Raw genomic sequence first — 10387 nt, 5'->3', positions numbered from 1 at the left:
CACGGTCCCTTTGCACATGATAGAACAAACGTTTAATACACAGTCCTCTATATGGCTTTGTGTTTTTTTTCTTTCTGTCCAAAGAATAAAACCTATATTCCAGACGTTCTTCTCTCTCTCCATATAAATTTTGGTTTCCATTAGTTCCCACACCTTTTTTCTACTCAGTTTTCCCCTATCTTGCCAGAAATTGTAAAGTATACACGATGTAAGGGTATGAAAAGTATTTTTTTCATTGCACATAAATACACAAAATTTCGGCTCTTCTGTTCGGAGCGGATTAACACTTCCGTCACTCCCCGAGTTCCAAAATACTATTTCTTCCGCTTTTCAGCAAGCAATTTTTGAGCAAAGTATCTGCTCACATGGGCGGAGGCATTTAATTCGTGTCATGCTACATGAAAATGTATATGTGATGAAACTTTTTATATCGCTGCACATCCATCTCCTGTCTGTTTTGAATAGTGTTTTAATTATAGTTACAGAGGTTTCCATGCCTCGCCTGCATGGAAAAGTAAAAGTCCAGCATCTAGCTTGCATCATGCCGTTCATTATTATGTTGAGATCTTTTTTTTCTTCGTAATCGAGTTATAAATTTATAAAAATATCAAAACTATAGAGCAGGTTAGAGTTTCAGAGAAAGTTCTAAAATTCAGAGCTTCAACGCCATTCGCGGGAAGGAGTATTTGCTCCCATTGCACATTTTACAGACAGATCAAGTGAAGATTATCTACATGAATTACAGAGATAACTGGATATTATGCAATTTGCATGACATCCATTAAAAGTTAATTTGCATATTTGAAACAGATTAAAATAGGAAACAATCAAAGTCGTGTAATTCCCTATCAGAACAACACATCACCGTGACACACTTCCAAACGTATAGGGTTTCTCAAATGTAAGATCTCGATAAATTCAGAGATTCAGTGATATACAGATCATGCAGATGGAGTTATTTTAATTATTGAACCGAAAGCCTTTTAAATGAATTCACATTTGTGAAAGGTGGGCCTGAATAGCAAACAGTTGTCAAACATTGTTGGTTGTTGGCAAGATATGATATATAGAATGTTTCCCACAATCCTAAAATGTTTGGCAACATGCTGTCCACACAACAATAACTGGTTAAAACTTTTTTTTCAATTTTGTGTAGTTTTAAACCAATAATGTGTGCTTTGGGTGAACGACTGTGTTCACTTTTTTCTTTAATCCGTTTCAAATACGCAAATTAACTTTTAATGGATGTTATGCAAATTGTATACTATCCAGTTTATATCTCAGTGATTCATATAAATAATATTCACTTGATCTGTCTGTAAAATGTGCAAAGGGAGCAAATACTCCTTCCCGCGAATGGCGTTGAAGCTCTGAATTTTAAAACTTTTTCTGAAACTTTAACCTGCTCTAGTTTTGATATTCTTTATATAACTCGAGTACATAACTCGAGTACGAAGAAAAAAGAGCTCAACATGATTATGAAAGGCATATACATGCTGCAAGCTAGATGCGGGACTTTTACTTTTCCATGTACACTCTAAATTACAGGGATTTAAAATATTAAGTCCAGATGGACTGTAGTTAGGGACCAATCGATTTTTGGACTTAGTTTTAATCACAAAGACTTAAATTTAAATCTCAAATGATTTAAATTTAAATCTTTCGAGATTTAGAAATGAATCTTAAGGATTCAAACTAAATCCGGAATTCGATTGGTCCCTAACTACAGTCCATGTGGACTTATTTTAAATCCCTGTAATTTAGAGTGTAGGCGAGGCTTGGAAATAACCTCTATATAACTTGGTTAAAAAACTTCAAAACAGACAGGAGATGGATGTGTAGATCTCGATAAATTCAGAGATTCAGTCATACAGATGGTGTTATTTCAATTGAACGGAAAGCCTTTTAAATGAATTCAATTTTTCGAAAGGTGGGCCTGAATAGCAAACAGTCGGCAAACATTGTTGGTGGTTGGCAAGACATGTTATTCTAGAATGTTTCCCACACTCCTAAAATGTTTGGCAACACAACAATTGGTTAAAACTGTATTAAATATTGTGTAGTTTTGGGGTGAAAACTACAGTACCGGTTGAAAACTATTGTTGGCCAATTGTGTGGACAGTTTGTTACCCAACATTTTACGAGCGTATTTTTAGTTGTTATTACAAAAAATACAGTCTTATTCAAAAGAAGATATGGTTGATACTGCTGTATAATGGGGATATGGATCAAGATTATTAACTTTTATTCAAATTATAGCAATTTACAATTTCATTTGGGAAGTCTGTCAAACTTTGGATTGAATGCATGCATTTTACGTGTTTGAGAAGTGTATATACATGTGTGAACTTGTAAATTGAACGAAGGCACTAGTGAAGTATAATTAGACAAGGAAAAACATCATATTCGCTCTTTTACCAGTACATGCATAATTATAATGAAAAATGTATAGGCCTTTGACTTCAAACATCACAAAATGACCATATTTCAGAAGTTCTTATATATTGTATTCGGTCTTAAAAAGATGGAAAAGGAATACACTATAATATCATTGCATTATGGTATAAAGGCATATTACTTTCAATTTTATTCATACTGAATCAATGTTTAACCATAGAATGTGTAAAATTTCAAAACAGACATATTTGTTTAAAAATCAGTAAATGCAAATAAAATCATACAAATTATGAAATAATTTATTGATTTGTCTAATCAATAAGAATAACAAATCAACCTTGCACGATTTGTTTTTATCGAATAGCGAATACTTTGTTATAAGAAGCTGGAGAAAGGTTAATTTTCTTACAGCTTTCAAATAACCTCATTTTCATACAGGCCTGGATATGTTGCATGTAATTTCAGAGGAGTAAATTTAACGAAAACCCTGCTGAAATGACATTTGATTATATTGTTAAACGGGACAATCATACGGATCTTATCGAAAACAAGGAGAAAACATAAATATTACGTATGGCATAAAATCTTTCAAAATATCCAGCAGGAATGATGCCCGACCCGGACTGTAATTCCCCCGGAACTCAAGGCGGGATGTGTCAGGCGTAGCCGTAGAAGCAGCAGGCTGGAATTGCCAGGCTTGACATGATTTAGAATTCTTTGCACATTTTACAGAAAAATCAAGTGAAGATTGTTTATATGAATTATAGAGATAACTGAATATTATACAATTTACATGTCATCCATTAAAAGTTAATTTGCATATTCATTGAAACAGATTCAAGAGAACACAAACATAGTCGTGTAATTCCCTATCAGAACAACACATCACCGTGACCCTTCCATTTAGGTGGTTCTCAAAGTGTAGGCTAAGGGCTATCTAAGAAATAAAACAGATGTCTATATAATGTATATGATATATAAATGTATTGATGTAAGATCTCGATATATCAGAGATTCAGTCATACAGATGGAGTTATTTTAAATGAACCAAAGTCTTTTAAATTAAATTTGTATTTGTGAAAGGTGTTCCTGAATAGCGAACAGTTGTCAAACATTCTTGGTGGTTGGCAATATATGATATTTAGAATGTTTCCCACACTCCTAGAATGTTTGGCAACATGCTGTCCACACAACGATAATTGGTTTAAAAAAAAATTCAATTTTGTGTAGTTTTAAACCAATAATGTGTGCTTTGGGTGAAACTACAGTACTGGTTGAAAATTACCCAGAATTTGGTTTTTTTAATAATTGTTGTGTGGACAGTTTGTTACCCAACAGTTTAAGAGTGTATTTTTAGTTATTATTATAAAAAATACAGTCCTATTCAAAAGAAGATCTGGTCGATGCCATAACGGGGATATGGATCAAGATTATTAACTTTTATTCAAAATAATGATAGCATTTTACAATTTCATTTGGGAAGTCTGTCAAACTTTGGTTTGATGCATGGGTGTGTTTGAGAAGTTTATACTACAGTACATGTGTGAACCTGTAAATTTAAAGAAAGCAACAGTGAAGTATAATCAGACAAGGAAAAACATCCCATTCGCCCTTTTACCAGTACATGCATAATGTAATTGAAAAAAGTCGGCCTTTTGACTTCAAACATCACAAAATGACCATATTTCAGAAGTTTTTATACATTGAATCCAGTCTTAAAAAGATGGGAAAGGAATGCACTATAATATCATTGTATTATGGTATAAAATCATGTTACTTTTAAACTATTTTAAGAAAGAAAACTGTTACAATAATTCTATAATATTCATACTGAATCAATGTTCAACCATAGAGGGCGTAAAATTTCAAAACAGAAATATTTGTTTAAAAATCATCAAATGCAAATAAAATCATGCAAATAATGAAATAAATTATTGATATGTCTAATCAGTCAGCATGAAAAAAATCAGCCTTGTAAAATTTCTTTTTATCGAATAGCGAGTGCTTTGATTAAGAAGCTGGAGAAAGGTTGATTTTCTTTACAGCTTTCAAAATGACCTCATTTTATAGGCCCAAACATGTTGCATGTAATTTCAGAGGAGCAAATTTAACGAAAACTCTGTTGAAATGACATTTGATTATATTGTTAAACGGGACAATCATACGGATCTTATCGAAAACAAGGAGAAAACATAAATATTACGTATGGCATAAAATCTTTCAAAATATCCAGCAGGAATGATGCCCGACCCGGACTGTAATTCCCCCGGAACTCAAGGCGGGATGTGTCAGGCGTAGCCGTAGAAGCAGCAGGCTGGAATTGCCAGGCTTGACATGATTTAGAATTCTTTGCACATTTTACAGAAAAATCAAGTGAAGATTGTTTATATGAATTATAGAGATAACTGGATATTATACAATTTACATGACATCCATTAAAAGTTAATTTGCATAATTGAAACGGATTAAAGAGAACACAAACATAGTCGTGTATTCCCTATTAGAACAACACATCACCATACAGATGGAGTTATTTATGAACCGAAGCCTTTTAAATTGAATTTGTATTTGTGAAATTTGTATTTGTTGGTGGTTGGTAAGATATATTTTTAAAAAAATTCCACCAGTATGATCTGTTTAATATCAAGAATACAAAGTTATCCCACAGCTCTATAACAGCCAAGTTGCAGTGGTAATAATTGGTGGGAAGAGCACCGAAAAATGATTGATTGATTGCATTTATTCTTTTTCATTCCAAATTTAACAAAAGTTACAATGTAAAGCATAACACAAAAATATCATATACAGAAATGAAAAAAGGGAACCCACTGGAAAGCAAAGCTTGTTAGTATGGGTTCCCTGCAATAAATAGTTAAAGTATATATTTGATCGATGAAATTCAATTCGTAAATTAAAAAGGTTTGTACAATGAAAAAGAATACCAGTGGGGTCAAGCTTTTTATGTTTACTAAATAAGTTACAATTAACAGAAAAAATGTTATATCGTGCCCCTGCTGTATAAATAAAAAAACCTAAGTTCAGGAGTGTTTGAACAGACAATCACTTGGACAAGAGAGGACGAATACTAAAAACAAAACAAAGACAAAAACAAAAACGGCACACACACAAACAAAAAACAAAACAGAACAGGACAAGACAGCAAAAAAAAGGAAAAGAAACAAAATGGCACACACACACACAAACAAAAACAAAACAGGACAAGACAGCAGAAAAAAGGAAAAGAAACATAACAAAACACACTACAAAACATAGACGGACAGAAAGATTATAAAAGCAATAGAACTAGACATAAAGATGACAGGAAGAGAGAGAGAAAAAAGAAATGTGAGAGGAGAGGGAGAGAGATAAGAAGGAAGAAAATAAGAAGGGAAGAAGAACAAAAGAGGTGGTAGCTGCTTACACAGAAATGTTTGAGTTCTGGGGTTTATACTGAAGGATAAAAATTTTCTTCAACCCTCGACCGAAACTTAAATGTGTTGGTTTGTTACGTAATGATTCTATAAGGGAGTTCCATAGTTTGATACCTGTAAAAATAAATGTTTTATTCAAGAGGATTGTTCTAGCTCTTGGTGGATGAAAGAGCCCGGCAGACCTAGTAGGATAATGATGAATATCGACATTTTTAGTAAACATGGAATAAAAAATATTTGGAAGTTCATTTTTATCTAAACTATACATGAGTTTTCCGAGATTGTATACAAGTCACCAATCTTTAAAATATTATATTTATAGAAAAGTTCGTCAGTGTGTGAACGAAAATCAGCATGACAAATAATACGAATAGCCTTTTTCTGCAAAAGTAAAATTCTGTTCAGGAGGCAGTCAGCACAATTCCCCCATGCTGTTATACCATAGTTTAAATGAGGCAGGATCAAAGTTGAATACAAATTAAATAGTATATATAAAATGACTTTATATCAATGTGTTATTATTATTATTTAAACAAAATACAGTCGATCATATTCAAGAGAAAATCTGCATTGGTATACAATAACGGGATATGGATCAAGATGATTTAATTCAAATTACAGCATTTAACAATTTAATTTCAGTAATCTACATCGGTCAAACCATGCGTTTGAGAAGTGTTGTAAAACCCACTCTCAAAACTGTTTGGCAACATACAGTCCACACAACAATTGGTTAAAACTTTATCAAATTCTGGGTAGTTTTAAACCAATAATGTGTGCTTTGTTTGAAAACTACCCAGAGTTGGATAAAAATTTCAAATCAATTTTTGTGTGGACAGTATTTTTCCTAACATTTTGCATATGTGTACCTTTAAATTGAAGGAAATCAACGGTGAACTGTCATCAGACAAGGAAAGTCATATTTGGCCCGTATGGCTTAATAAGAGCTCACAGAATTCCAGGGGTGGTGGAGCGAAGTTGAAAAGGGGGAGGGTTAAGGGCACATTTTTTTCCCGAAATGGCACTCACTGCACTCACAAAACTTTGACATGAAACTAATGTACATAGCTTATCATTTGATTTTAGCAACAGCCTCGTTTTCCTCGAGGCTCGATATAATATTTAGTAATTTAAAATGTGTGTTTCCAGAATCTTTATACATGTAGTAGGAAAACTTGTGCAAAAGGAAAAGGGACGCTATTAGAACATTATCAAATTGAAAATTTATCAAAAGTAAACAAGGGTATGTTTTAAGACTTTATGCAACGCTGTTTACTATATGAACCTTGCAGTATTTGTTTAACCATTTAAACAATCCTGTTTAATTTATTGAAGATAAGATATTGAAAATTAAACTTTGTTGCTTAAGAGTAAAACACTAACCCTTGTTTAATCATTTTACACAATTACTGTAAGGTTCGTATAGTAAACAGCATTGTATATATTTTTTTTACTATGTAGGACAATCAATAATTTAGAGGTTATAGGGATGAATTTCATTATCAAAATAAATTTGTTCTCGTACACAAAGGCTCGAACAAGATTGAATTTCGATTTCATTACCACTACTATGAACGCTAAGATTTTATTAGATGTAATGTTAATAAAATTTGCATCAAATGTTATTACAATTTATTTGCTTTTCGGATCGCTACGAATCGTTTTGCACCGCGGGCTTAAGGGGAATCCAGTCTTCATATTTTGTAGTTAAGAAATGTTGAGGTCCGTGCGGGGGTGCACCTTTATAAAAGTTTAATTACAGATCTATGGATTAACAATGTACAGAAAAGTAACCCATCAGTAGATTAAGTAAATTAAAAAAAGACCTCTGGAATAATATATCTTGTACGAGAAAACAATGATAGTTATTCAACAACACAATGATAATAACTGTGACGATAATGAATAATTCTTGGCCAACAGAAAGTTTGGGAAGCAACAAAAAATATCGATGCAACGTTTATAGCTTTGATGAAAAATGAAACTGAAAAACGTAGGAAATATAGTATTCTGGCTTAAAATGTTTCACACAGCCTTAATATTACGATCATGGTTCCTGTTGATTGTTTTTAAATGCTAACTGTATTAAGCTATGCAAACCAATGTGGTGTGATTGCTGTACTTCTAATTATTTCGTTTAATCCAATACTGTTCGGCGCTAGGAGGACAGGATTCCTTGCAAATTTATAAGATCACTGACATACTGATGGGTTACACTCCCCGGGGTTACACTCACGGTCTACATTTGATTACCGTATATTTTTTTCGGAATCTCAGCTGTAATTGACAAGATAACAGAAAACAAAATCAGCTGAAGAAAAGAAAATCATTGCCCCTATGTTAAAGTGATTGGTTAACATTGGTTTGACTTTTAAAAAATCTGAGCTAGAAGGTCACACTTGTCACCTGTGTCTGTGATATGTTACAAAAATGAAGCCCAGAAAAAATTGCGTTTGAAAATAATTATTTAGTGCTTCAAAAATTGAAATATAAAGTGACCGGAAACACCATCTTAATTTCATCCCATACACTTATGTGTACTATTTAGGCGTCTATAAGACGCCTATTTACAAAATCGGGGTTTGCCTTGTAGTATTAGCTTTTCATTCTCAATAATGGTTGATTTCAGGGTTTATTAGTTCTAATACATGCACTTGTACACATGTTTCATCTTGGTTTGAGAATTTTTTAAATCGGCTGCTCACAAAGTTAAACAATACCTTTAAAGTCATGCCTGCCATGACTCGTGTAAAAATAAATCAGATAAGCACACGCACCATGATATCGACCAAAGATCGTTGCACGCTGCATATGCCTTTTGGCTGCCACATTTTTGGCACACCCGACGATCCGAAGTGGGGGGGGGGGGGTCTCATCCTTGAATTCTAAAGCAAAATATACTATTTTAGAGTCTAAATTTGGCGTGTTGGCTAAAAATATTTTTTACGAATCATTTAGGCTATAAACAATTATTTATGTTAGCAGGGAGTATTTTTTTAATAGAAAAATTATTTTGCCTCTCTCGTATGTTATGCAACTTTCTTTTTATTTTGTTTTCTTCTCACTGGTATAACAATCAAGGGGCTATGTTCCGAAAGAGATGTATAATATTAAGTGGTAAGCTTTGAAGCTCCATTTGCACCCCCTCTCCTTCCCTCCATGCATGTATAGCATGTAAAAAAATCGTCTCCTGCCAGAAAGTATAAATGCCTCAGACCATAGAGCTATTAATACTAGACCTACCATAAAGCGTGCAGACCATGGGTCAGGGGGTCAAGGCGGGGTTCCATTATTGTTAGCACTGACTTCTAGCAAGATTTTATTGTTTACGAAACACGTCTACAAATTTCATGAAAGAGTTTCCCGACTTCGTTTGATCGCAGGAGATGGAAAGTTTCCTCCCCCCCCTCGACCCAGATAGATTGTGCCTTTATTTATTTGATGGCGTAAATGATATAAATCAATGTGGGAACTAGGCGAGTGAAACAGTTTTCAATTATTACTACATCAAAGGACAGAATTATGATGTCCAAACCATATTTCAAGTGTAGTTTACAGTATTTATCACACGCATATGGGGCTCCGTGAACAATAATACTACCATTTCTGAATTTAATATCGTGTTAACAGATAAGGCCTCTCTCGATTTTTTTTTCCAGATGGCTATTGCTATGGAAATTAGATCTTTAGCAGCTAAAGGCAGAATAGTATCTAAAACGTCGTTCAAGGGGTATGTAAGCGAGCGTAGTGAGTGAGCCTTGAAGATTGCTTAGAAAGTAATGTGCATATTATTACAGAAGAAAGTAAGTGCAAGAAGAACGAAAACTTAAAGGACAAGTCCACCCCAACAAAAACTTGATTTGAATAAAAAGAGAAAAAATTCAACAAACATAACACTGAATATTTGATCAAAATCGGATGTAATAAGAAAGTTATGACATTTTAAAGTTTCGCTTCATTTTACAAATCAGTTAGGCCTATATGCACATCTCGGTCGGTAAGCAAATAAAGAACTGATGACATCACTCACTCACTATTTCTTTTGTATTTTGTTATATGAAATATGAAATATTTTTTATTTTCTCATCATTGTCATGTGAATGAAGTTTTATTCCTACCTGAACACGTGGAGTTCCATTATTTTAACATTGTGTGCGTCAGGTAAGGAGGTCCTAATCGTCAAATTCTTAAAAAGTGAAATATTGTATAATTCAAACAATAAAATAAAATAAATAAATAGTGGGTGAGTGACATCATCGACTCTCTCATTTGGCATGTTTGGATGTAACTGGCTCGTTCATATAACTATTTTGTTAAAAATAAGCGAAACTTTGAAATGTCATTACTTTCTTATTTTACATCCGATTTTGATAACATTTTCAGCATTGTGCTTGTCTGATCTTTCTCTATTGATTCAAATCAACATTGCTCTGAGGTGGACTTGAACTCTAATAAGAATAGGAAAACGAAATATAAATTAGTTGTCACATCACAGTTGGCAAATAAGGATAAAAAACAAAAACAAATTGCTCTTTGAAGTCGAATCATTTAAGTATTAG

Source organism: Lytechinus variegatus, chromosome 2 (genome assembly GCF_018143015.1).
Source record: "Lytechinus variegatus isolate NC3 chromosome 2, Lvar_3.0, whole genome shotgun sequence".
Classification (NCBI taxonomy): domain Eukaryota; kingdom Metazoa; phylum Echinodermata; class Echinoidea; order Temnopleuroida; family Toxopneustidae; genus Lytechinus; species Lytechinus variegatus.
Note: the sequence above shows the minus strand (reverse complement) of the source record.